Raw genomic sequence first — 27,414 nt, 5'->3', positions numbered from 1 at the left:
ATTGTATCTTATGTATATATTTTTTCTATCAATATTTTCTCATTGAATTTATTTTGCATATGCTTTTGATTAGAAATGGCACAACTTTACTTATTTTTTTGATGTTTCAGATTTGTTTTAGGCATTCATGTCAAATCAATTTTTTTATTTATTTTGCTGATAATACCCTTGATCAAGTTGCCCAAGAAGAAGGTGTTCAAAATGACGAAGCCGAGCAATCCCAACAAATCAATATATATGTACAACATATGAATGAATTACAAAAGCATTTAAAGAGTTATGCAATAAGAACTCGTTTTGCAACGTATAGCAGGAGGAAGCGCCATAAATAGTTGACTTAGAAAAAATATCATTTTTGAAGTTAGGATTTATATTGTTAAGTTTTGAAACTTTGTACCGTAACATATTCTAACTTTAAATCAATTGTATTTTATTACAACTTTTATGAAATTGAGATTGATTTATGAAAAGTTCGTGTTTTGCCTTATTGACTATTTGATTAGAATATAGCTGTTGGTTTACAGAAGTGTATTGTTTTGCATATATCAGAATGTTGTTCATAAATCACTAAAAAAATATGTATTTTAATTGGGATTTTTTAAGGAGGGTTATAATAACCCCTGTTAAGATACATGGGCTTTTTTTAAACCCTTGAGAAGTTCCAAATGGTTTTTTAATAAACCTTCAGAAAGTTTCACGTTCACGCCCATTTACACCATCCTATTCCTTATTATTTTTCACATGCTCACAAAACCTAAAACCCTAAAAGCTTCAAATCTTCATCTCTGAATGGGAAAAATATTTCGTGTTCACATCTCTTTGTCTCAAACCAATTTCACTCTTCGATATTTGATTGGTAAAGGTTTCATTTGCGCTTCTTAGTTTTCCAATTTCTCACACCCTGAATCTCTCATTCGTTTAACTCACAGGGCTATGTTTATTTTCAGGTGCGTTTTACATATCTGCGATGCATTTGACACTAGTTGCTTAGAGGATTTAGTACGCACGGTGTATGTGTTGCGGGTTCACGACGACTGCTTCGAAGGTTCGCGACTACTTCCAAGGTTAACGATTGCTTCAATTTAACGGTTGTGCCTTTTCCTTTCAAAATCATGGTTCGTATCTATTTTTTTCTCTCTGGTGTAATTGTAATTGTTTTGTTTTAGTATAGTAGTAAAATGAGAATTTTCAAATATGAATTAGGAATGAGTTATTTATGTTGTCTTCGTCACTGAAATATTGCGAGTGAAACTAATCATTTTTGTTGATAGTGTCTTGTTCAAAATCTAAAACTATTCAAAGCAGAATTTGCACTTAATTGTAATTATACTGTTATTCAGATTCGAATAAGGAATTCTTTGTGAGGCTTTCCACCATAGTGTATTATACTTCTGAAACAGGTGGTCCAAGACTTGTTTCGATCTTAGGGTTGATTGTGGTGTTATAAATTTTACTTTCTAATTAAGATTTTATTTGTTATATTTATTTTCTTCACGGGTCAAATCCCTTTATGCGTTTTGTATTAGAATTGCGTTAAAAAGCATGAGATTGTGGTAGTCTTCTAATAGAAGCAGAGTGTGAGTGTATCTTGGAAGATTGTGGGGTGTAGTGGGCTTTAGATGTTAAAGTCCATTCTTGAACAAAATGACTATGGAGTTTGTGGATTTAGTAATGGATGGTAATTTAAGTCTAGAAAATGAAATAAAATTGAATAGTTTAGTTTTCAGCAGAGCTAAACCAAGCATTTTAATGTTTAAGTTGGGCTTGGTTATTGTATGAAGTTGATGTTTAGAATTTTGGTAATTTCCTTTTCTAGTGGAATTTCGCAATTTAGTAGCTTAATTTTTATTCTTTATTTCATTTAATATATCACAAAATCCATGAATTGACAGTTTATGTAAATCTTTTAGTTGCTTGTATTTGCTAACATAAGAAGTCAAGGTGGTTTGCTTCTTGAACATTTAATGAAGATTTAATGAAGCTCTTTTGAACTATCTTGAAGCCATTACCATTGAAATGAAGCCTACATTGATGAAGGAAAGGAGATTTGATGTTAACCATGTTGATCTAGGCTAGAACGTGTGCTCTCCACATGATTACATCATTAAGAAAGTGTATTTGACGTTTGTAATTCATGTTGTAGACCTTGTAGCATTAATTAGATGTAGTTTGGTCTTTATTGTCTTTAAAATGTCACTTTTAGTCTGTTGAATGATTTTTCAACTGGTTAAAAGGTTGGCTGTAATAGTCTTAAATTGCAACAAATTCAATCAGTTGGAAGTGTAAGGATGGATACTTTGTAAATCTTTTGAAATAGTGCAAAGTCAAGCTCAGGTTGCCTTGACAAACTGGATATAGCTCAGATTTGAGTGAACCAGTATAAAATCTCATGGTATCCTCTCTTCTCTAACCTTTCTCTCTTGTATTTTCATTTTAAAGTTTAAAGAACTTGTGCTTTAATCATCTTTTTCACGTTCTTGCATGTTTTCATGACATCTGCAGTATTGAGCATGTTTGTACAATCATTTGGAACTGGTCTTGATCATTCTTGTGCATTGTTCCTGGTTTAAAACTCGAATTTGCATTTTTTCTAGTATTTTAGTTGATTGTTTTCCTGTTTCAATCGATTGTTTATACCAGAACAAAATCTGTCTAGTAAAATCAATCTGTTAACTCTATTTTTGATCGACTGAAAGTATATTGTCCAACACCTTTTGCATCCTAACTTGGTGATCTAATTGATTCAATTAAAGGTGGTTTTTAGCTTGCAAAGGTAGCTTAAATTTTTAACTAGCCAATTCAACCCCATATTTTTGGCTTTTCAACCATTTCAAAACTAACAATATTATGTTCCATGGCCTTTTTGTCATCCCCAAAAGCAAATGGAGTGATGGATGAACAAGGATAAGAGTTATGATTGAATAAATTATGATACAATAGTTTTAGCCCTTTAATCTTGTTGTGGCACAATTATCTAGTGTTCATTTGGTTGTACTTATTTTATAGAAATAAATCATTTTTTTCTTATCCATCTTCTTGAGAGTTTTCTAAAAAATAAAGTGCTTTTTTTTTCTCTCAAAATAATCCCAATACTCATACCCTAGACAAGGTATATATGAAATTGACTCAAGTTCCTTAAAATTTAATTCATTTTAGTTTTCTTCACTCTCTCCCTTCCCCTTCTAATTTGCCTAGGTCGTTCAAAGAAACTATCACTCTTGTTCAACCTAAAATAGTTTTCTCAAAAGCTTGGAGATAATTCAGTTATATTTTTTTTTGTAAAATAAATAAATATGAAATATGTGCATTGTGAGGTTTATTCTCTTTTTTTTCACTAAATTTGTTGGATACATTTTTGGATCTGTTGATTATGCCAAACGAGTAGGATTTGTTGTATGCATAATGCAAAGGCGACGTTCTGGGATTGATGGGAGGACCCTTGCTCGCCAACTTGGATGTAACAAAAGAGGATTCTCACTAAACACTAAGGGAGCATTGGGACTAGAGAAAAAGCCAAGACCTAGTGCCCGTGAAGGTTGTAAGTAACTATCTTGGTAAAGTTAGAAAAATCTGGAAAATGGATTGTCACCAGATTTATAAAGGATCACAACACTATAAAAAAAAAGTTAATTTTTGTTGGGGTTTTTTACTGGAGGTTAGAATAACCCTTGATAAGAGAAAAATGTAAAGGGGGATTTTCAAACCCCTGACAAGCGTCCATGGTTATTTAATGAATAAATTTTCTCATTGGCATGTCTTCACTTTTCTATTTATCATTCAGATTCTATTTTCTATTTGCCATAGAATGGTTGTAAGTAGAATTGCCGTACTGAGATCTATGGAAAGAGAGGTTTGATATTTTTGGGGTGGTAAGTTAAGGTTCTAACATAAGTAACGTTTGTGATGTAATGTTTTTTTCTCTTCTTATTTCTCATTAGATACGCTCCCATTTTGGTGTCCAAGGAATAAGTATCGTTTGTGATGTAATGTTTTTTCTTTCCTTTAAATTTTTATTGGTGAGCATTTAATATTTTCACAGTTGACATGTCTATCATGTGAACCTTATGGCCAATTATCCCAAACCCAATTTGATCATGTTCAATATGTTACATTATATCTTATTGAAGTGGTCTCGTTCAATACAAGTTGGGTACCTATTGAAACCCTTATCATAAAGCAAAAATTGTGAGGGTATGCAAAATCCTTGGCACAAGTCAACACTTAATACTACATTGGTCAGCATTTTGTTTAGTTTTGTTATTTATTTAACTTGCTTTTCATAAAACTAGAAAGTAATAAAAATCACAAACAACATTTTGATCACTAATTTGCATTCATAATTCATATTAAAAAAGTTTATATTATCCAACATCATCCAAAGGTTTGGATATTGAAAAAAAAGGTCTTACATCATTATAATAGTTTTTCCTAAATTTTTATAACAATGTTTCTATAACTAAGTTAGTGAGGACCCTCCAACAATCATAGGTTCACGAAATCACTATCCAAACCCCACTTTCAAGTAGGAAAACTAAGCCAATCATGCACATGCTTGTGTGATCAAGGGTCAAAACATGTAACAGTGTGCAAATGCATAATTTTACCATCTAAACATGGTTAATATGATGCTAATGAGTTAGTAAAACAGTGAATTTTCCTAAAGAACTAGTGGAGAATAAAAATCCTAATTCTAGGTAGTCTAGAAAACCTAAAATGAGCATATCACACTCAAAACCAAAAATCTAGTTCATTGATTTCACTTCCCACCATCTGTGATGTTTCTCTACCTCAACACAAGTTCGATTTAATGCCTCTTTGAGTCTCCAATAGCTAGTACAAGTTGTAGGACTGAATATGAAAAAGTCAACTCATGGTCAACTTACCAAATTTTCAACCAATTTAGTGCATCTTTTGCCATTGTTTTTGTAAGTTTTTTTGCCCTTGATTCACTATTTTTGCATCAAAATATGCCACACTAGTTAGTCACTCTAATTCAATGAAAAAAACATAAACTAAGTTCTTTAACTAGACTAGTTATGCATAAATTAAGTCACACAAGTTAGCTTCCACATATCAATTTCGTTTTCCATGTTATTCCTAACTTTTAGCTTAGTTTTCATCATTCTTATACTAATTAAATTGTGTTTGCATCATTGCTTAACATTTTCTTTGCTAGTTTGGTAGTCTTAGCTCATTTTGACCAATTTCTAGTTCATTTTTTGGGTTTTTACTAGGCCAATTCGAATTTGCTTGTTAATTCTGAGTTGTGATATGTTCTCAACCTTTCTTTTGATAATTGGAACTTTTCCAAGTAGTTATATAAGAGTTATGTGCACTAGTTTACTTAATTTCTAAATTGTTGGAGTTTTAGCATAGTTTAATGGTAGTTTGAGGTCTTAGGTAGCTAGATTTTGAGCTGTAGTCTGTTTTAACAGTGTGAGCTGTTTTCTATTCATATTTTGCCATTAGAAACATGTTAGGATAGTTAGATTAAACTTTCATAGGTTAGCTTAGTACATGCATATACAAAAGGGTTAATTTGGTATACTAGTCTTGGTTTTAGGTAGTGATTTTTGGTAAATCATTTAGATAGTGTCTCTCTTCTTTGAATGCCCTTGAGATTGAGAATGGGAAGGTGCAGCCAGAAAAGAACTTGGTATGATGGGAGTTTAGGGCTTCTGTTTGGAGAAAGATGGCGAATAGTCTATAAGGATCTTGGCAGAAATAAAAGCGAGTGGGTGAAAATTTGAAGGTTGGAAGATGGAATCATAGTTATCGCTCTTTGGTCCTCTATCCCTTCATGTATCAATCAGCCCCTTAAGATCCCCTTTATTGTCATTTGCCAAAAGATTAAATGAAGTTTAAATCCTTGTCATTATGATATCGTGGACAATGGTTCAAAACAGTAATGATGGGTTCTACCGTTGTTCAGTAGAGAAAAAGGAAGAAATCCTAGGGGATTGGTTGCATGGGGTGGTGAGTCCATAATTAATCACTTTCTTCTCCTTGTGCCTTATGTGAGTGATGGAGAGTTGGTGGGAAGGAAAAGAGAAAGGGGTGACATGTGTCACCACATAAGTGGAAAAAGTGAGTTATGGATGGATTCGTGGTGAGATAGGCCATTAAAATGAGTTGTTTATGAGCCTACTATATAGAAGGGTATGAATAGAGTGGGGGAGTGTGGATGGTTGGGCTTAGTTGGTTGTTGAAAGGATGAGTGAAAATGCAAGATTGACTGATGGAGTTTCGAAATAGTAAAATGGGGCTACAAAAAACAAGTATATATCTTTTAGTTAAACCAAACGGAAAAGGCCTTGAATTCATTCTCTTCTTCTTCTTCTTCTTTTTTCTTTTTTTCTTTTTTTTTATTTTTTTTCTTTCTTCCCTTTTTTTGTTTATTTTTTTTATTGTTTTTTTGTTATTTTCTTTTCTTTTCTTAGTTACTTTTTCTTCGAGAAGAAATTCCACAATTTTCATCAAAAATATTTTTGGTTAACTTAATTAAAAGTAAAGAAAAGAAGAAATTAATTAACCACCTATTCTCCAAGCATTTTTTATAAGTCAAAACTTATCTTCCCTGAACGAAATTTGGTGTTCACACCAAGGTTCTCATCAGTGATGGAGGATTCAATTTTTGCAATGCTCAATTGGCAAAAGTGTTGAAACACTATGAAGTGAGGCACAAGGTTGCTTCACCTTATCATCCACAAACTAATGGTCAACGAAAGGTGTGTATTCGGGAAATCAAGAAAATTCTTGGGAAGACCGTGTCGTCATCAAGGAAATACTGGTCATTAAAGCTTGATGATGCTTTTTGGGCGTTTAGGACTACCACGAAGACTATAGTGGGGTTATCACCATACTAGCTAGTCTATGACAAATCATGTCACTTGCATGTGGAGAAGGAGCACAAGGCATACTAGGCCTTGAAGTTGCTGAATTGTGAGCCTTCCTTATCTGCTGAGAAGAGGAAGATTGAATTGTTGGAGTTTGAGGAGATGGGATTGAATGCATATGAGAACTCCAAGAGTTACAAGGAGAAGTTCAAGATGTATCATAATAGAAAACTACTTAAAAAGGAATTTCAAACTGGCCAACAAGTGTTGCTTTTCAATTCTAGCGCAAACTTTTTCCTAGCAAGTTGAAGTCTAAATGGTCAAGACCTTTTACCATCAAGGAAGTCAAGCCACATGGGGCGATAAAGTTGATGGATCCTTCTTCAAATGATCCACTAAGAAGTTGGGTTGTGAACGACCAATGACTTAAACACTATTTGGAGAGTGAGGTTGAATGCCTCACTGTAGTTATTTGTCTAGATGACCTTTATGCTTACTGGCATCGAGCTGATGATTTTAAACAAGTGCTTGCTAGGAGGCAACCCGATGTTTAGTGTTTTTCATTGCTATTAGACCTGTTTTTACATATTTTGGGTGCCTCATTCTGGGTTTTGTTCGCCCAATGAGGGAGGAGCTCGCATAGTGAGTTTGATTTATGATAAAAATAGTTTCAAAATTATGCAGACTCAGCCAACTATGCTTACTCCCACCTAGCAAACAAGACATCCACAACACTTAAAGATTTTGGCCAGAAAGTTGTTGGACGCATAACTCTCGCCCAATGACATAAACATTCTAACTTTGGACTCACTAGGCCGTTAATTCTTTCCCCCAATGTCATTTTGAGGTATTTTTTGCCCTTGGAACCACTTGTTGGGCATACCATTCTCACCCAGCAAGTATAACTCTCTGACTTTGGACTCGCTGGGCCACTAGTTTTCTCGCCCAACAAGTACCTTTTGAAAAAATTGTCTTAGCTTCAAATTTTGTTGGCTAGCCTTAATTTGGATGCTGTTTTTTTTGTTTATGGCATTTGGAGCTTTGATTTCTTTCCACGATAGCCTTGCTTGATTGTGAGGAATTTACTTGCAAATCTAAGTGTCGAACATGTGGATGTCGTGGGATTTTGATTCATTCCTTGAACTGTGTTTGAGTATGACAAGGGATTGAATATTTGAGTGTGTTGAGAATTTTTTTGCTGTGTTATTTCTATGAATTTTATTTTTTCATGATTATTGTAAATGCATATACATACTTGATCAGTAATAAGAAAGGAAATTATTTGTTTTTACTAAAAGAAGCTACTTGGACAAATAGTGAGCCCAAATGCATGATTCTGAATCTTTTTGTGAACCTTTTTTAGCCTTAATGAATTGTTTTGTGATCCCTAAGCCTATAAAAGAAAAATATGGGGGCCTATAAAAGAAAAATAGAGAGAGAATGAGATAAAGGCAAAACAAAAATGTTGCTTGAAATAAAAATGGGATTGAGTTATAAGAAGAATATGGGGGCCTATTTTGTATATGGGGTAGAGGATATTGATGAATGACTTATGTATATATTTGTTCTCCTCTTCTCAAAAGATTTCTTTGAATGCATGAAAAACCACGTTTCTTCTAGCCAAGCCATGCTGAAACGTTTAAAGATCTTTTGATATAAATCAAGTTGTGCGAAGTCTGTGTGAGATGATGTGCGAAGTAGTTTTATGACATGTTGAGTTTAAGTTATATTTGATAAACACTTTTATGCTGAGTGAAACACTGACATGGTGTGAGCTTTAATGATTCTCTTCTCTGGTTCTCATATCTCATTTTGGGTTTCAGGATTTGTGTTGACAGAAGCACCATGCCATGCCATTTTAACTCTTTGAAATGCAAGTGAGTTTTCTCTATTTTGTGAAAGGGATAATGGATTGGATATCATATGCGTCTCTATTTCTTTTGATCAAACTGACCTTAATTCTTTTTTGATTACCTTTGCTTTTCATGAGGAGATGAAAAAGTTTCAGTTTGGGGGAGTTGATAAGTTAGATAATTACCTATTATTTTTATCATGTGTTTTCTATTAGTTGAATGAAAATATTTTCTATTACTTTGTAATTATTTTTCAAACACCGATTTGAATTGCTGTTTGAGGATAATTTTGTAGGAAAAATGGAAGATTGGAGTAGAATTAATAGTAGTTACCTGGAGTTGCTCGTCCAGTCGCTAAAATCTCTCGCCTAGTAAGAAAGACTTGACCGTCTAGTGAGGATACCTAGCCAACATGTCATGAAAGCTAAAGCTCCCAAAGCGAGAGGATCTTTTATCTCAACGTGAAATCAATTTTTGGAAAACATTAAAAGTGTCAAGACTTGAAGAGAAAAGTAGTTTTTGGTAGGGAAACGCTATTGAGACTCAAGACATGGGCTGAGGCGCTTCTAAAGTTCAAAGGATCCATCTTTCTTCATCCATTCCACCATTTCAATTCCATTTTCTATTCTATATGTATAGGAGTAGCTAAACTCCATGTCATTGGGGTTGGATGTAATGTACCTAAACTCATTGTAGTTTCTTCTTTGCAATAGAATATCTTTTGTTACTTTTGTGTTCTATCTTCATTATTTATGTGCATGATGGAATATCTATGCATTTTTTGTGGTACCTAATCATTGGAAAGTGTTTTGGAACCTAGGCATGGATATAACATCTAAGAGATTTGGTTTTAGATATAGACTTAAGCTCTTGTCCATTCTAAACATCTTTTATTAATGTGTATCTTATGTTTAAATTTCTAAAGGATTAGTATTTTTAGATAAAGGTTTAAAACTTACCTCTAAGGGATTAGGGCTTCAATACCTTTGATGTCAATGCTTAAGTATGTTACAGATATATTGTGTAGATGATTGCATAGAGTTTTGGTCATGAAATCCAACCCTAGTGAGTCTTTACCTTGATCATTTTATAAAGTTTGCATTTAGTAATTTTATACGCTTTCAACTTATTTCAAATCAATATGTTCATATTCATTGCTTAAATTAGTAACTAATCATAGTTAGCTAAATAAAACACAAATTCATTGGGAAAACGATACTTGGACTTACTACTTTTACTACATGTACTATTTAGTATACTTGCGAAAAAGTTAACACTATTGTAATTTATCGTGTTGATTATGATCACCGAGTATAACAAATTTTAGGAATTCCACACAATTTTCCTCATAGATTGCCTACTTGAAAAGTTTGAGAGTTCTCATTTCCTTTCATTTCTAAATTGACCTTTATGATTGTGTTGTTGTTGGTTTCCCATTTTATTTGGAGTTGGTCATTAACTTGGTTCGCTTGGTTCGCCGAGGATAACAAAACCAAATCACTCTTTTTCTCCTTCCCCTCCTCCCAACATGAGTCATCACCCAAAATCAAATCACTTGTTGCATGCCTTTGTTCTTTGTTCACACTCCTTTCAACAATGGGCTATATAGTGGAAAGCCATTTTCTACATTCACACTCATATATTTCATTTTGCACTTCTGCTTATGCCACTTAAAATTCTCTCCACTTTAATAGTGACAAGTGTTCTTACGTTTTCTCTCTCCCTAACAAACTCTCACCTTTTCTTCGCTCCACTCTACACACAGGCCAAAAGAAAACACACATTGACCTCACAAGTTTCTTCCACACCTCCATCAACTTCACTCTTGCACACATAAACACAGATTGGACTATAGTGGGCTAGACGACAGTGGGCTGGACTAGAGTCGATTGTTGTTGGGGCGGTGTTGGGCTGGACTAGTGTTGTTGAAGACGAGTGTGGCCATTAAGAGGCAAAAAGGTCATGAAAAGATTTTGGAGGATTTGAAACTCCTAGATCAAATTTTCATAAGCCTGATCACGTTCTTCTGTTCGTTGTGTGAATCAATTCACGACCTCCTCAACACTAGTGGAAGAAGATGCTTGTTGTATGTGGATACCTCTTCCAGCAGAGTAACTTTTGCTAAGTTATCTAATCCCATAAAGTTTTCATTTATTTATCCACCGACAACGTCAACCCAGGAATGTGTCCCAATGATGTCTTCTTGATCAGCATTATCATTATGCTCTAACGCATCAGCACCTGCCCTTGGCTCAAATCTGTCCTGTGAAAGTCTAATTAAAAATTCTTCCTTTTAAAGAAAACAATGAGAAATTAGTTAAATATGGTATAATATTTAACTTTTAAGGAAATAATAGTAAAATTATTTGCTTACATGTGTCCTTCGAGACCTTTCATAAATAAATTGGCCAGATCCCTTGCGAAGACAACTTTGGTAAAATACCTCATCAAATATGCCTCCCGCCCCAACTCTTTTGCCTTTAAAAAAATAAAGGGTTATATATATACATGGGTTTTAAAAGACGTAATTTATATCATAATATGGAAATAAAAAGAATTAAGGTTTATATCATACGAAGGGCATGCTCATAAGTGGTAATGGAACCACCTATGTGTAGGGTCCCACCTTTTCTAAAGTTCTATTCCTTTAGGTTGTAGCACATTTTTTGTGACAATTGGGAGAATTCTAATGTTCTCACAATCTATTCCAGATATGGTCCCCAATCCAAAAAGGATGCTCTCTTGCAATCTTAACATCTCTAAACATCTTAAATAGCCTATGAGATGCTCTACTATGTAAATTTTTTCTAATTTGAGCTTCGTGCTCAGATCTCCACTGAACCTTTATTTGTAAAAATAAATAAATTACAATTCATCTTGACAACACAATATGCATGGTAATTAAAGTCTAATAGTAGTGGACATCTATTTTGCATTAGAGTTAAATACATGAAAGTAAATTTGTTATTTCTCTCTTTTATTTCCCATTTCGTATTAAGTGATTAATTATCAAAAGTAAACCCAGTTAATTTGATAGGTAGACTTAATTATATGCTACTAACACACTTTACGAAATTATGCTAGTGTATTTGAGATAGTTGAGTTCTTATAACTATGTTTGGGTCCAATCCTTACATAAATTTTAAAATAGATAACACTTGTTTTTGAAAGCTCTACCCTTTAAATGATAATTTTCAACCATCAAGTGGGAAACATCGAGCGTCGAGGCAAACATAAATATTTGTGCATAAGGTCTCAGATCTAATCACTTGCATAGTGGCCTGTATGCTTACATACGTCGTTGTAATGAAAATTTTCAATGGCCCATATTTCTCCCTAACAATGTGACATCCTATTTAATAGAAATTTCTTATAAATAAAACATATTTTAAGGTTTGGGATTGATAAAGATGGACTATATTAAGGTTGGTCAAGGTTTAGGCTTAGAGCGGGGATACTATAGGGGAAAGATTGAGTTTTATGAAGAATGAATTGAAAAAAGACATCCCAAATTTAGCTTAATTGCTTGATTGCTCGTGCTAATTTTGAAGCTTTGAAAATATCTCTGAACACACTTTTTCAATCTTTTTTTATCATTTTTTTTAAAACAAACATATTAGCAAATCAAAATTTTCCTCGAAATTAAAACTTTCGAAAGATAATAACCAATCTTTGATTTGTGTGGACTTTATTAGGCTTGTATCGTGGTCAAGGCTAAAGGTATGAAAGAAAATGATAGTAAAGGCCCAAGAAAGTGATGTAAGGGTTGTTTGGAACAAGGATATATAGATAATGTTTCATTAAATATTGGTTTGACTTCTTTTTCTTCATAATTTTTTTTTTTATATTTTTACCTTCTATTCCCATTCTCAAACTTTTGCTTCTTTTCTTTTTCTTTTCTTGATATGACCATATAATTTTATTTAGTTTTCTTCTTCTTCTTTCGTTTGATATTTTGTATTGGTGAACTACTAGTTGAATGAAACAAATGCAAACATTATGTCAAATCTCAGTGTGAGGGTGACCCTTATTTAGGGTAATTTGAATGAAACATTTTATTTTCCTTTTTCAAAGCTCAAATGGGGTAGCAAAGGATAATAATTTTTTTTATATAGAAACAAGTCCACACATCATTCAAAACATGATTATTTAAAAAAAAAAATTAATTTACAGGAAAATAATTTATTTCATGTGACAAGATGTCCCTTGTTTTGTTCTCTTTTTTTTTTCTTTTTTTGTCTTATGTTTGGTTAGACTATCCTTCAGAATTTTTAGTCTTGCAGACATTTCTTCATTTTTTTTTTGTTTTGTTGTGTGTTAAAAGAGTTGTTTGTAATCATCCTAAGGTAGTGTCCCTTTTTGTGATAATCCTTCATGAATAATGAAAACATGGTTGATGGTGGAAGAGAGATGGAAAGGGAGATGGATTCGAGCAATTTCATGTATGCAAGATTAGATGGATGTTTCAAAAGAAATGATAAAAAATAATATTTTCTTCCCTTATTCAATCTACTGTTTTGACCAAAAAAATGTTTTATTATTTTCTCATTTGTCATAAGAAAGATTCTAAGAATTTGATGATAAGGAAAGTGAAACACAATTTGAACTTATTGTAGTGCAATTTTTTTGCTTTGTTTTTAATTATGTCAATGCATGTTATGTGTTTGAAAATATGGATAGGGTACCATGGAGGACCACAAAATGGTAATGCAATGCATGTTTGTGCATCATAGGGAATTTATTCACTTGATATGCTAATGAAATGCATGTTTAAACCTTTGGGAGAATTTTTCCCTTTTTTTTAAATGGTGTGATGATAAAAATTGTTATGAATTTATTATTATATACAAGGAAAGGTGAGGGTAAAGGATGCAAATAGTCTCCCTTTGGTGCCTTAATTTAACAGAGGTTTGATGCTTAAAGTTATAAAGCAAAGTATACTTACTCATAAGGATAGTTCCCTAATACCTAAAGATCAAGGTCACTAGAGTTATGACCCAGTTCATGGCATTTCCCACGATAATTGGTAAAAATAAGAAGTGAGAGTACCAATGAAGCAAAGAGAATCTAATTGGGATTCTCATAATGACCACTTCGGAAGTACATACATTGTGGCACTACTACACAATCCCGTCGAATTCTAAGTAACTTAGACCTGGGTATAGGGGCCAACTAATGTAATGAACAAAATGTGTGTGTGTGTGAAGGGAGAATGCAATGTATACCCCCACCTCACACTCATTCCAAATACAAAAATAAAGAAGAAAATACACATACAATTATTCCAAATATGAAAAAGAGATAAAAATATACATACCCAAAAAGAATAAAAAAGGGAAAGAAAAAATATAAAGAAAAACTACATTAATTTTCCAAAATCAAATAAATGGCCTAACTCTCTAGCATTTCCTAGTGGAGTCGCCACCTATCGCAACCAAAATTGCGACGAGACAACGAACCAAAAATAAAATTTGCAAAAAAAGAGTTTGAAGTTGCCACCCATAATTTATTTTGGAAAACTACGAAAAAACCAAGAAGATAACACAATGTCTGCAAAAAATCAGATTTTGGTTTCGGGAGTCAGTTACGCGTAGGGAAGGTGTTAGCACCTCACAACGTCTGTCCTAAGACTGTACCTTTAACTAAACATGGAAAAGGATGTGATTTTAAAAAAAATGTTATTTTTCCCAAAAATAATAATAAAAGAATGTACAAAAGGAACAATTTTTTTTTTTGTTTTTTAGGCACGACAAGGATTAATCCTCGCTCCTACTTATCTCCATTCACAATGGAGAATCAGGGTTACATAGTTCTTTTTGAAAAACCTATTTGAAAAAAAAAATAGATATTTATTTTTTTTTATAATTTTGACAACCCTTTTATGTTCTTTTGGAATTTTTTAATTATTTGAAAAAAGGTGTCATGGGACGCGAATGGCTAGATAGACAAAAAAAAGTAAACAAAGAAAATTACATTTTCTTTTTGGTTATATATATATATATATGCATATATTTTAGAAAAAAATAAATTTGAATATGGGTGTAATGCAATGCGATCTGCCGGATAAACACGGAAAGAAATAAGAAAAAATATTTTTTAATGATTTTGTAAAGTAAAATATTTGTAAATAGCAGAAAATAATGTCTTTAACAAAGAAAGGCCAAAGTTATGTGTAAAACAAATACGTACAATATTAAAACAAAATGTAATAAAAATTAAGAATTCACAAATAAAAGAAAAAAAATAGGAGTGTCGTACCTTCCAAACTCTTCAATTCCTCTTCTTCCTTATCGGTCTCACTCTTTTGCTTTTGTTTTTTTTTACAAAAGAGAGATAAAAGGGAGGGAGGTGTGTATGTGGGAGTGGTGATGGGAAAGAATTAGAGAAGTATAGAGAATATTTTCTTTCGATCCCTTTTCATATGACAGACGGTGTATTTATATCCACACATTGCAATACCATTGTAATTTTAGCCTTAACTGTAATGAATAATATAAGGAAGGAATTGATCATGATAACAGTACATTACAGGAATCAAATAACAACAAATCATAGCATAAAATCAATCATCATAATCAATAAAATTGATTCTAATCATTATAAGAAATATTGCTTCTAATTATTAAAATCATATCACTATTTCCTCTACCAGGAACAAAGGGTAGATAAAGAAAGAGTGAGGGTTCAAATATGTTATGTTGTGGGGCTCAAAAGAAGGAGTGCGATAATTAAAAACAAATTGGATTCTTCCTTCTTCTTTTTATTTTTCTTGTTTTTTTCATCTCTTTTTGCTTCTTTTTTTGCTAAAATTAAGGCTTGAAAATCTTTGAAGAAAATTTTATTTCACCTTTTTTTATTTACCATTAAGTAAATTTTTTTTTTCTTTTGAAAATAAATTTATTCACCCACACGAAATTGGATGTTAACATATATATATATATATATATATATATATATATATATATATATATATATATATATGTTAAATCATATCACATATATTTGACTCTACTTCGAGAAGACTCGTTTGTTAAATTAAACTCAAAGATTTGCATATGTCATACTCTTCACTAAGTTGTCACTATAACAACGCTATACAATAGGAACTCAATCCACTTATATGACATGGTAAATCTTTATAATTCATCAAAAACATTTTCTTTCACTCCGTAGACTAGGTCAAAAGAACCCTTCTTCATGTAATAACAGTGTTAGGATCATCTCCTTCAAAATCTCAAATTGAATATCCAACCTAAAACATCTAACCGTAATAATTCATGCGTAGAAATAACCATGTTCATCAAACACCACATGTCATATCAGAATCATACCATCATAGATTTTTATTTATACATATTAATCAAATGTAACAACGCATCAACAATTCAAATACATCTAAAATTCTTTTGTAACAAAAAATATCCTAATCAATACTATTGTACATTTGAATTATAAATTTGGCACATGTTATCCTACCAAACTTTATGAACTTCGCGGGAATTGGTGCAGTACTCTTAAATGTCTACAAAATAAGACATTAACTTAAGTTAGTATATAGAAAGACAATATTGCAAAGTATTTGTTTCAATCCAAATATATATTACTGTTTTCTAATTAGTTGTAATACGAGCACTCACAATGGTTGTCATCTATTGCAATATATAGTATCCACACTCATAAGAGCCGGTTTGTCTATTACACCACATTATATCAAAAAATATTACAATTAATTAAGGAAGAAAATAAAATCAAACAACTATACATATATGGATGAAAATTCCAAACCTGGAGGGAACACCATGCAAGAAATTTTTCCTTAGCTATTGATCTCTCTAACAACATGTTATGTCCAACAATTGAACTATAATAAAAGGAATGTGTTAAGATATTGTTATATAACAAAGAATATTCATAAGATTGACATTGAGGTTCTTACAATAAATCACTTGTCTAAGATGGTTGGGGGGAGGGCGGTGCAAAGAGCAAAACCACTCAACAAGTTTTTCTCCCTTAGAGAAACCACAAGTAGCTTTCAATGATGCCTAAGAAGAAAATAAATTCATTGTTATGCGTTAAAATGACAAATTATATCCATAAGTTAACAAAGATGACTTACCCAACAACAAAAGGGACAAAATAAATTTCTTTTCCCCGTTGAAAGCCTTTGGTCCCATATGCCTAGGTGTCATCAAACTTGTTGCCTTCATGAGTGAGTTGATTGTCTATAAACCCATATAGATCATTCAACCCCATATTTTCAATGACACTAGACATATACCTAGACAATAAATTGATTTGATATAAGTAAATATATAAATACATCAAATAACTATAAATAATGACTGAAAGGATTACATCATCCATAACAAAATAATGGTAATATTCAATTCCTCTTGTCCTTGTGCAAGCTCCAAGACATCTTGGGAATGCAAGTAAAGTGGGATCTCAAGGTCTCACTGAAAAATGTTAAAATCTTAAAGAACTTGCATAGGCTTATCATTTATGATTTCAGCAAGTTGGAGTAATGCACCTGGATCGTCCAAAGACAAAGGAATCTTCTTTGGTTGAGGATTTTCCTATCGATGCAATTTGATTTAAAATAGAATATAATTTAAGGTTGAATATAATAAACATATAAACTTAAAAATTTAGTATATGGTAGGTTTGAGAGTGTGTATCGAGGGGTTAGAATCAACCAAATCTCCAGGCCATGGGAGGAAACATTGGAATGCTTGTGCTATAGTATATACATCATTTGTTGACACAAGAACTAAAGTAAATGGCACAAGAACCTCCTTTACCATGACCTTAATCTCATCCTCTGATAACTCCATGCCATCAAGAATTGTGGTTGCCTTAAATGCTTTTCCGCGAGCCACTAGTGTCTTCCATGTACCATCCCAAATATATAGCTGACATGGATGTGTGTCGTCCATGAACACCTCCCCTTTCAGCTTCTACCTGTTAAAATCAATGATTTATTAATGTTTGATTAAATATCATTTATTCAATTCATAACTTATAGAAAAAAGTTTGTTAATTTTATCTAACGGATGCCATAACTCTCGAATTGGCGCATAACTTTTACAATCACCTTCTTAGTGATTTCTTTCGTTAGTCTTTTTTCACAATCAGCATTGTTACTGCACGAAGACTGACAAGAGGAAAAAAAAATTTGGCGTATGCCGACTCCTGATCCAGCACCACGCACACGTCCAAGGTGTTTAGGCCGTCCAATTACAACAACAAGTATGTCATGATGACCTTTTAGAGCGAATATTCTTTGGGAGCTTTGCTTAACCAACGAATCCTGCAATAGAACAAAGAAAATTTATAGAAAATCCTACAATATAAAAGACAAAAGAGCTATTTAGAGAAAAGTTGTATCTTACAATTTTCTCAGAGATTTCTGGTGTAAATTCAGAAGTGTAGCTGCCCGATATGCGTAGACGAGCTAACTTCCACTTTTCATGACGCGATGATAGCGAAGGAGGCTCTAAATATTCATCCTCAAAAGGTGAGGGCCTAGATTTTTTCTTTTCTTATATTATCTTCTGTACTATAAGTAGGCGGTAAGGATCGACACGAACTTAGTACCTAGCTTTAGTCGTTGTACTGTACTGCGTAGATTGAACTAGTAAAGTGTTCGGCCCTGACCACCAACTTATAATCTTGGCCACAATGCACCATTGATCAAACTATATAGAAAGACAATGCATACATAGCGGCTAAGATTACATGCCAGTAAAAGCTGCCTACTCCAAACTTAGAAAATAACGGCTAAAGTAATAGAATCAAGTCATAAGTTTGATGTTATATCTCTAACCACATTTGAACACTAGAATAGTAAACATAGTATAATCAACCTCCTATATCTCTTGTATTACACTATAGTATGTCATTGATCCAAATACAGGATTTTGATCTTTAGATGTAGAAAATTGTAGTGACTCAACTTCAAGATTGACTCCATTATTTTGTACTGTGCTTTTATCATCTAAAGACTTCGTATAGAATGTGCAATTATTAAGTTCATAACCAGTACAACAAATGACATCAAATTTCAAACCATTCGCTAACCACATCAAAGTCTACATTTTTATCATCCAAAGACTTCGTATAAAATGTGCAATTATTAATTTCATAACCAGTACAACAAATGGCATCAAATTTGAACTCATTCGCTAACTACATCAAAGTTTGCGCTTTTATCATCTAAAGTCTTCGTATAGAATGTGCAATTATTAATTTCATAACTTGTACAACAAATGACATCAAATTTCAACCCATTCATTAACCACATCAAAGTCTCAGAAGATTGCGAATCTTTCAAAACCTTATATTTAAACCCATGCATGAATGTTCTTGTTATGCTCCATCAATTGCCATTTCTCTAATTACCTACGGATTAGAAATTACGTCAGTAATTACCGACAAAGATATTCGTCGATAAAATCCAAAAATTTGTCCATATTTTTTTATTATAATTATTTGTTTAATCTTGTACTGATATTTATTTGCTTTATTTTGGAATTTTAGATTTTTAATGTCCAATCACTGAATTGATTTTTATTGATTTTTTTTCCTTCAATCTTATTTCTATTTTCATCTCAAAACAAAATTGTAAGAAAATTAAATCACATAAACATAAAATTCATTTCCTCATTCAGAATTACAAAACAAATTTCAACAAAGAAGTTTCATCACCATTCTTTATTTTTGTCATATTTGCCTTCACTACAAAAAAATTCATAATTACATAGTTACATACAAATTTAGGATAAATTTCGTATGTAAGAATATATGAATCTGCACATAAACAAACACATACATTACATATAAATTTTATATACGGATTTTAAATAATAAAATATTAAAATATTAAATTTTGAAAATATCTTTCTTTTAACTTTGAAACCCTTTTTCTCATGCTCACTCTACATTAATTCCTTTCGCGCTCTCACAGTCATTGAACTTCAGTTGAAGGAGATGAAGCTTGGTGGTAATGGTTCGTTTTTTTCTTTTTTCACTATGTAGAGGTACGTGAATCAAACCCAATTTTAGTTCCGAAAATCTGTTTATGAAGAACAATGTTGTTGTTCTTTATTTGTATCAATCAAAAATTGTTATTCGTAAGTTGTATTAGTAGTTCTGAAAATCCCCAATTTCCAAACCTAGGGCACTGATAACTCCAGCTATTTGATTGTTGGACACAATAAATTCCTCTAATGAGCGCATCTCTTGCAAAAACAAGGTCAATCCACGAATGAGTTTGTTATCCAAAGGGTTCGATTCTTAAAGGTACCATATGTGGTTTCTCTAATGTAAAATCCATTTCAGATTTTCACTTTCCATATAAATTCTTGTTCGCCACTTCTAATGCTAGATACCATTTTGTGGTTCAGGGAAAAAAATCAAGATTGACATCCACCGGACCAAGGCAAAGTGGAAGGGCAAGTATGATAAGATTTGAACTCCGCTGAACTCCTCGATCCAGAGTTGTAGATAAACAAAAGGTACATTGGGTTGGTATAAGTATTTTTTTGAAGTTGAATGTTGGACTCTAAAATGCGTGTTTTGGTTTAAATATATTGATATGCAAAATCTAGAAATCAAGAAAATGATAGATCAAAAGAAAGATGCATTTGGCTTCATAATATGCTCGAAGAGCAACACTTAGCCAATGGAGCTACTGTTAATATTGTATATAACGAATTTTTATATAACTGGTTCTACATAATTTTTCAGGAAGACAAAAGTCTTTTATATAATTGGTTCCAAATTTATTTTAATTTTTTATCATTTCTTGATTCCTATGGCATATATAATATTTTTGCGAACAAGAGTTGTATATATATACATTAACATATAGTAATTTGGAGGTCTGGCGAAGGGATTGAAGTGTTGGTGAGGAAAGTGTAGAATGGAAAGTTGTGTTGTGATGTGAGGAAGAAAAAAAGGAGTTCGTAGGAGACGCAGACTTGTAGATAAAATGATAAAATGCTGCTAAAAGAAAAATAGTGAAAATCCTGAATTCACCTTTAATGCCAAGCGCTACAATGTAATGAAATTATGCAAAATAGTCTTCGTGGATTTAGATTTTATCTATTAAAATTCTAAATTTCTTTATTAATTTATTTGTGATCTGATATGCAAGACCAACTTGGGGGCCTTTGATTTTGATTAATGGAAGCATAATTTATGAATTAAATGAAGATTACAGAGTGAGTCAAAATGAAAATTACAATCCATTCACTTCTTCTCAAATTACTACAAATGACACTTATTCTAGCTTTTGAAATTTTAAGAATTTTAAATTTATTAAGCAGTTTCATGAATACCTTTAATGCACTATAACCTTGAATCTATCATTTAAAGCACCTTTCAGAGTCACTTTAATTAGTGAAATGATTCTTCATCCTAAATAGTTACCGTAAATGTAAAAAAATCATATGTTATTATTATTATTCAATTCTTTTATATTTTAATTAAACAAGTGTTTTCAATTTAAATTTAAATTAGATAACTAGTGTTGTCATGGACGAGCATATTAATTTGAATGAAGATGTTTTTAGTAAACATGATAATGTGCAGGGGAAGTGTATAAAGTTGTTTCTAATTAAATGTTCAGGGTGATGATTCTATTTTATTGTAAAAAATCTGTGCAACCAAACTTTGCGTTTACAGCTGTTTTGTTCCATGATTTGGCATAAGAAAGGTCTTCATAACTTTGATGTAATTTAACATCTTAATATTTGATGAACTCTACTGCAGGAGTTGGCAAAGATGGCAAATATATATACATATATATATATATATATATATATATATAACATCTCGAACATGTATGAATGTATAAATGAAAAACTTTTTACAGTGAGAACTATTAAGAACTAGTATGCGGATTACAATTAAAAAAATGCCAGTTAAAATAAAAACATATTTTTAGATTACAATAGGAAAAATTATAGTGTAATATAAACATATAGTGATGTAGTTTTAGATGTACTAATGATAACAAAATGTTAAGGATAATTAAGCATTAGCGTATATAAATACAATATTCTACAACACAACATTATTCACTTTTGTTTTTCTAAGAAAAGAATAAGATGATAGCCACTTTAGTGGAAAGTTTGATAGTTCACAGATTCGGGAAGCTTCTATGTATGAGATGCAGCAAAAGAAGGAAGTGTTAGGTTCATAACAGCTATGGAGGAGGCTAACCATGACCTCCTATAGGTAATGGAAAACCATGGAAGAGGCATATTTGCGTATGCGGTTCTTCATCGCAAACACCATGTGTTCCAACTCATGCATTGGACTATTTTTACTCTCTAAAACAGAACCATGGTTGGTCATTGGTGTTGTATATGGCCTTTTAAATTCAAATTAGATTTTTTTTTCTTGGGAAAGACTTCAGTTCCTTAATCTTGTTTTTGAAGAGTATAGAAGTCAAACATGTGTTTGCTGATTTATGCTTTGATCTTAACCTTTCAGATATACATATATGTTAGTGTTTCTATATAGTGATTTCCTTTAATACATGTTTTGCATGTAATGATGCTCATTTTTTGTGGTAGAATTTAAAAGTGGTCTGTTGAGAGGCAAAAGAATTTGCTTTGCATACTTTTATGAGGTTGAAGAACTTATAGCTTGCATTTGAAATGATTTTTCATGACTTTGATTTGGTGATTGCGTTGGATCTTTTTGTGCTCTATATATAAATTTTGTATTATTATTATGGGTTTTAATCATACAAAGGGATTAAACAGTCAAACAAACATTAAGGACTTGCACAATAGCTAAGAATTTAGGTTGGTTCATCCATTTCCTCAACGTTGACTTTGAGTTAAATCTTAAATCATTAGGACACTACTCCAAGACAATTGCACCTCTTATCTTTTCCTCCATCAGCACTGGATCAACTAGCACCGACAGTTGTTGCTCCTATATAGGTACTTGAACTTAGCCAAAAGAGTTGTTTAAAATACACAATTACGAATAGTTTTAATTCATTCTTTTGCACGCTTTTTAAAGTGGATTAATTTGACTTTTAATTGCATTTTGTAAATCTGTCATTACAGTAGATTTGGTGGGAGGTGGAACAATCATATACGAAACAATAAAGTCATGTTCTCAATCTAAATTCTTTTTGCCTTCAAATCACAACATTCACCATAATTCATCTTCTCTTGCCACGGTATGTAAACTTCTCAAGAGTTTGATTTAATTTACAATATTTAAGTATTTTCTTGTTTATGTCAAATAATCTTTAGCATAAAAATTCATAATACTAGTACAATGACTTAAATAAGATGATATTTTAGTACAACCTTTTATGTACAATATCATTAAATTTATGTTCCTTAGGTGCATAACTAATGTGTAATTTAAGCTTTATGGTTTAAATACACAGAATATGAAATGGTTTCATACCAATTGAGATTGGATGTATGATAGATGTTATATTGGTAGAAGGGGTTTGAAAGAGTCTTACATGAATGAAAGGAAGACTAGATGTCCATGCAATAAATGTCATTCTACGCATATTTTTCCAATTGAAACAGTTAAGCTTCACCTTTACAAAAATGGGTTTATGCCTAACTACTATGTTTGGATTGATCATGGAGAACAAGTCCCAAATGCTAATGACAATCGTATGGGTGCTCCAAATGAAGAGCCTCCAAATGAATAAGCTCAACGATTTTATAAGCATTTGTTTAAAGGGGCATCTGTAACATCCCTAAAAGATATTACTTAATTAAATATTTAAATATATAAAAAGAAGCTTGAACGTCGCAACTTCATTAATATCCACCGCGGAAATAAAACAAAATTTAATGTTCAACTCGACAATCGTTTAATAAAGAAAAATAATTCCAAAAGCTTTTACAAGTTTCAAATAAAACTTTAAAACATGGTAAATCCCTAGCTCTAATTCCCAGCTAGTCCCTCTCTCCATCTCGAGTGTTAGCAGCACTACCTGTATCATCAACTGCTCCCGTGTAAAATTACACGATCATCGCCAAGCACATACAGAAAGGGTGAGCTCAACAATATATATAAAAATCACATAAATTAAATAATAGAAAACACCCAATCTTATTATCATGATTACATCTTGGTTACATTCTCAACACGCCCCAATGTTGTTCAACTACTAACATAGAACAAGGTTAGTCATGCACTCAGGATTCCTGATGCTCACACGAACCTGCCCGCTCGTGGTCCTGCCTCTACGAACCTCCCCGCTTGTAGTACTACTCTACGGACCTACCCGTCCGTAGTCCAACACATGTGATCCACAAGCTACGTACCTCCCCGCACGCAGCATCTCTCAACTGTGAGCACGGAACATACGAACCTACCTCGCTTGTATCCCCACAAGAGAGTAATCGAGTATGAACCTCCCCGCTCATACCACCACATGTTATCCACCATCCATGAACCTACCCGCTCATAGCACAACATCTCCTGATCCATGTTTCATCAAAGTGTACAAACAATACACATAAATTGCACTAAACTCGCTTGGGCTACAAGCCTTAGCTTAAGCGACCAGGCCTGTCTCGCTCAAGCTAAGATTCCTCGCCTGAGCTAGCGTGCAAACAGGGTTCACGTGCGAAGGCTCGCTTAGGCGAGTTCATCTCGCCTGGGCGAGATCCCACTTCACTCAACACAACAACACTCGCCTAGGCGGCGAGACATCAGATCACACAAGCATCAACCACGATTTCTCGCTTAGGCGAGTACCTCTCGCCTCAGCGATGTACTCTATCGCTCAAAACATGGGCTCCTCGCCTGAGCGAGACCCTCGAGCACAACCCCACGTTTTCACGAATCCTCGCCTAGGCGAGCAGCTCTCGCTTGGGCGAGATGTGCAGACACAACCCAAAATCTCTTTTATGCTATTCTCGTCTAGGCGAGCCTAGTTAGCTCGAGCGAGAATAGAGGACCTATTCTTTGTCACACACACAAAGAACAAAACCAATTGCCAAAAATCACACTCCACTATGCTAAGTAATTCATCACTGATTGCAAATGTCAAGAGCACGAATTATACACCAAATTGATCCCCATTCAAGCGAAATTGAACCACAATCCATGAACAATACCACCAAACCCCAACATTTCCATACACTCTCATAAGGGTTTAATTACATTACAACAAAACAACCCAATACCCCAATTAACAGCACAATTGTTAAAAAATTCACATGGAAGAGTTACACAAATCAGTGCACATTACAGAATACACCAAGTTTCTCAACAAACATATAAATGCATGGAAAGGAGCTCCCCTAACCTGGAAATCCTTGCTTCTAATGGTTTCTCAACTTTGGCTTTGTGGTACCCAAAACCTTTTCTTTTCTCTCCCAAAATAAAATGCAGTTTTACTCATAATTCCCAACTCACCTTTTTCTCTCAAGTTCGTGCTCCTTCCCTCTCTCACAATTTTCAATCTCCAAAACCCTCTAATAAAAAGAAACCGAAATTAGAGTTAGGGATGGTTTGATTGCTACTCAAGGCCTATTACTTAGTGACTTTTCAGCCCCTCTTGGTTTCTGCTAGGGTTTTTAATGCCCTTTCACTTGCAACCCACAATGATATTTACCAAAAATAAAGAGATTAATTTCGTTTTAAACAGGATTTGAACACACACCCCTGAAGTTCCAAGATCAAAGCATAACCACTTCAACCAAGTCATGTTCGTGTTAATTCCTCAAATTCTATAATTATGTTATCACTAACATAATCCTACATATTAAAACTAGTATAACTCAAAGAACACACAATTAACATACATAGGACTCGAACCCAAGTCCTCTCACACAATCAAAGTACTCTCAACCATATGAGCTAGCACTTTTCCACGTCACCATAATTAGCATTAAATACCATAAAGGCTTCTACTACCCACATTTATTAAATAATTATTAATTTAATTATTTAAATTTCCCGGGTCTTACAGCATCTAAATCAAAATTATCAATATGTGTGAAATTATTAGCTTGGAAGTCTAATTGGAATGTCCCTAATCAATGTTTGGATTTTATTACAAAAATGCTTTTAAATGTAACACCCATGAATGAGAATTTGCCAAAAAGTTATTATAATGGTAAGAAGTTAGTGTCAAAGTTGGGATTAGAAGCTAAGAGGATTGATTATTGTGTGAAGGGTTGTATGCTTTTTTATGACAATGAATATGGGAAAAATGATGGAGGTCTATTTCAATGCAAATATTGTAACAAACCGAGGTATCATGCCCCAAAAGCTGGAAAACATAGAAACAAACCAATCCCAATTAAGTCAATGTTCTCTTTCCCTATAATTTCAAGGTTAAAGAGATTATTTGCATCCATGGAGAGAGTAGATCAAATGACATGGCACTATGATAATAGAAAGGATTCAGATGTCTTACGTCGTCCATGTGATGGTCAAGCCTGGAAACATTTTGATCGAGTACATGCAGATTTTGCCGCTGAACCGCGTAATGTACGACTTAGTCTATGCTCTGATGGATTTAACCCATATATTCAAGCATCTGCCAAGCCTTATTCTTGTTGGCCAGTAATTGTTACACCATATAATCTTCCTCATGAAATGTGCATGTCTAAACCATATATGTTTTTGAGTTGTCTCATTCCTGGACAACGTAATCCAAAAACAAGTATTGATGTTTATTTACAACCTTTGATTGATGATCTTAAGAAGTTATGGAGTGGTGTTGAAACATATGACATTTCAAGGAAGGAAAATTTTACGATGAGAGCAACTTTGATGTGGACTATTAACGATTTTCCTACATATGGCATGTTATCTGGTTGGGGGACTCAAGGTAAATTTGCATGCCCATATTGCATGGAGCATACAAAGGCCTTTAGATTACATAATGGAAGGAAAAATAGTTGGTTTGACTCACACCGTAGATTCTTGCCCCATGATCATACATTCAGGAGGAATAAAATAGCTTTCAAAAAGGACAAGTTGAATTGGGTGGGCCACCATCTTTCTTGACCTTTGAACAAGTTTGACATGTAATTAGGGATGTGCCTAAAGTTATTGATAATCCTCCTCTATCAAAATTACTAGGATATAGAGAGTGTCATAATTGGACGAAAAGAAGCATATTTTGGGATCTTCCATATTGGAAAGATAATCTGTTAAGACACAATCTTGATGTTATGCATATAGAGAAATTTTTTTTTGAGAACATCTTGAATACTGTGATGGATGTTAAAGGTAAGACAAAAGACAATGATAACGCAAGGAAATATCTAACATTGTATTGTAGGCGACCAAATTTAGAGTTAAAGTTGCATACTAATGGAAAGATGTTAAAACCAAAAGCGAATTACACTTTAACTATTGAGGATGCAAAATCAGTTTGTCATTGGATCAAAGAGCTTACAATGTCCGATGGTTATTCTTCAAACTTGGCAAGATGTGCTTATGTAGATAAGGGGAGGATGTTTGGGATGAAAAGCCATGATTGTCATGTGTTCATGGAGTGTTTACTTCCTATTGCATTTAGTGCATTACCTGCTCATGCTTTGAACCCACTTATTGAAGTCAGTAATTTCTTTAGAGATTTGTGCTCTACAACATTGAGTGATTGTTACTTGGCAAAAATGGAAGAAAACATTGCAAGAATTATTTGCAAGTTGGAGAGATTATTGCCCCTTGCATTCTTTGATTCAATGGAACATCTCCCTATTCAT

The 27,414-nt window shown here is 33.0% G+C and overlaps 2 long non-coding RNA genes across 2 annotated transcripts; both read left to right on the top strand.

Annotated features, from left to right (window-relative positions):
- Positions 1–656: 656 nt before the first annotated feature.
- On the top strand, positions 657–2,276 carry LOC114168724. The gene is made up of 3 exons (XR_003600751.1): positions 657–856; positions 948–1,115; positions 2,003–2,276. It is a non-coding gene; the product is annotated as an uncharacterized LOC114168724 (long non-coding RNA).
- A 1,176-nt stretch (positions 2,277–3,452) lies between these two features.
- Positions 3,453–9,416, top strand: LOC114168725. The gene is made up of 3 exons (XR_003600752.1): positions 3,453–3,535; positions 8,660–8,713; positions 8,985–9,416. It is a non-coding gene; the product is annotated as an uncharacterized LOC114168725 (long non-coding RNA).
- The last annotated feature ends 17,998 nt before the right edge of the window (positions 9,417–27,414 follow it).

This window comes from Vigna unguiculata, chromosome 11 (assembly GCF_004118075.2).
Source record: "Vigna unguiculata cultivar IT97K-499-35 chromosome 11, ASM411807v1, whole genome shotgun sequence".
Classification (NCBI taxonomy): Eukaryota; Viridiplantae; Streptophyta; class Magnoliopsida; order Fabales; family Fabaceae; genus Vigna; species Vigna unguiculata.
The sequence above is the reverse complement of the archived record's forward strand: the minus strand, read 5'-3'. Positions and strand labels throughout refer to the sequence as shown.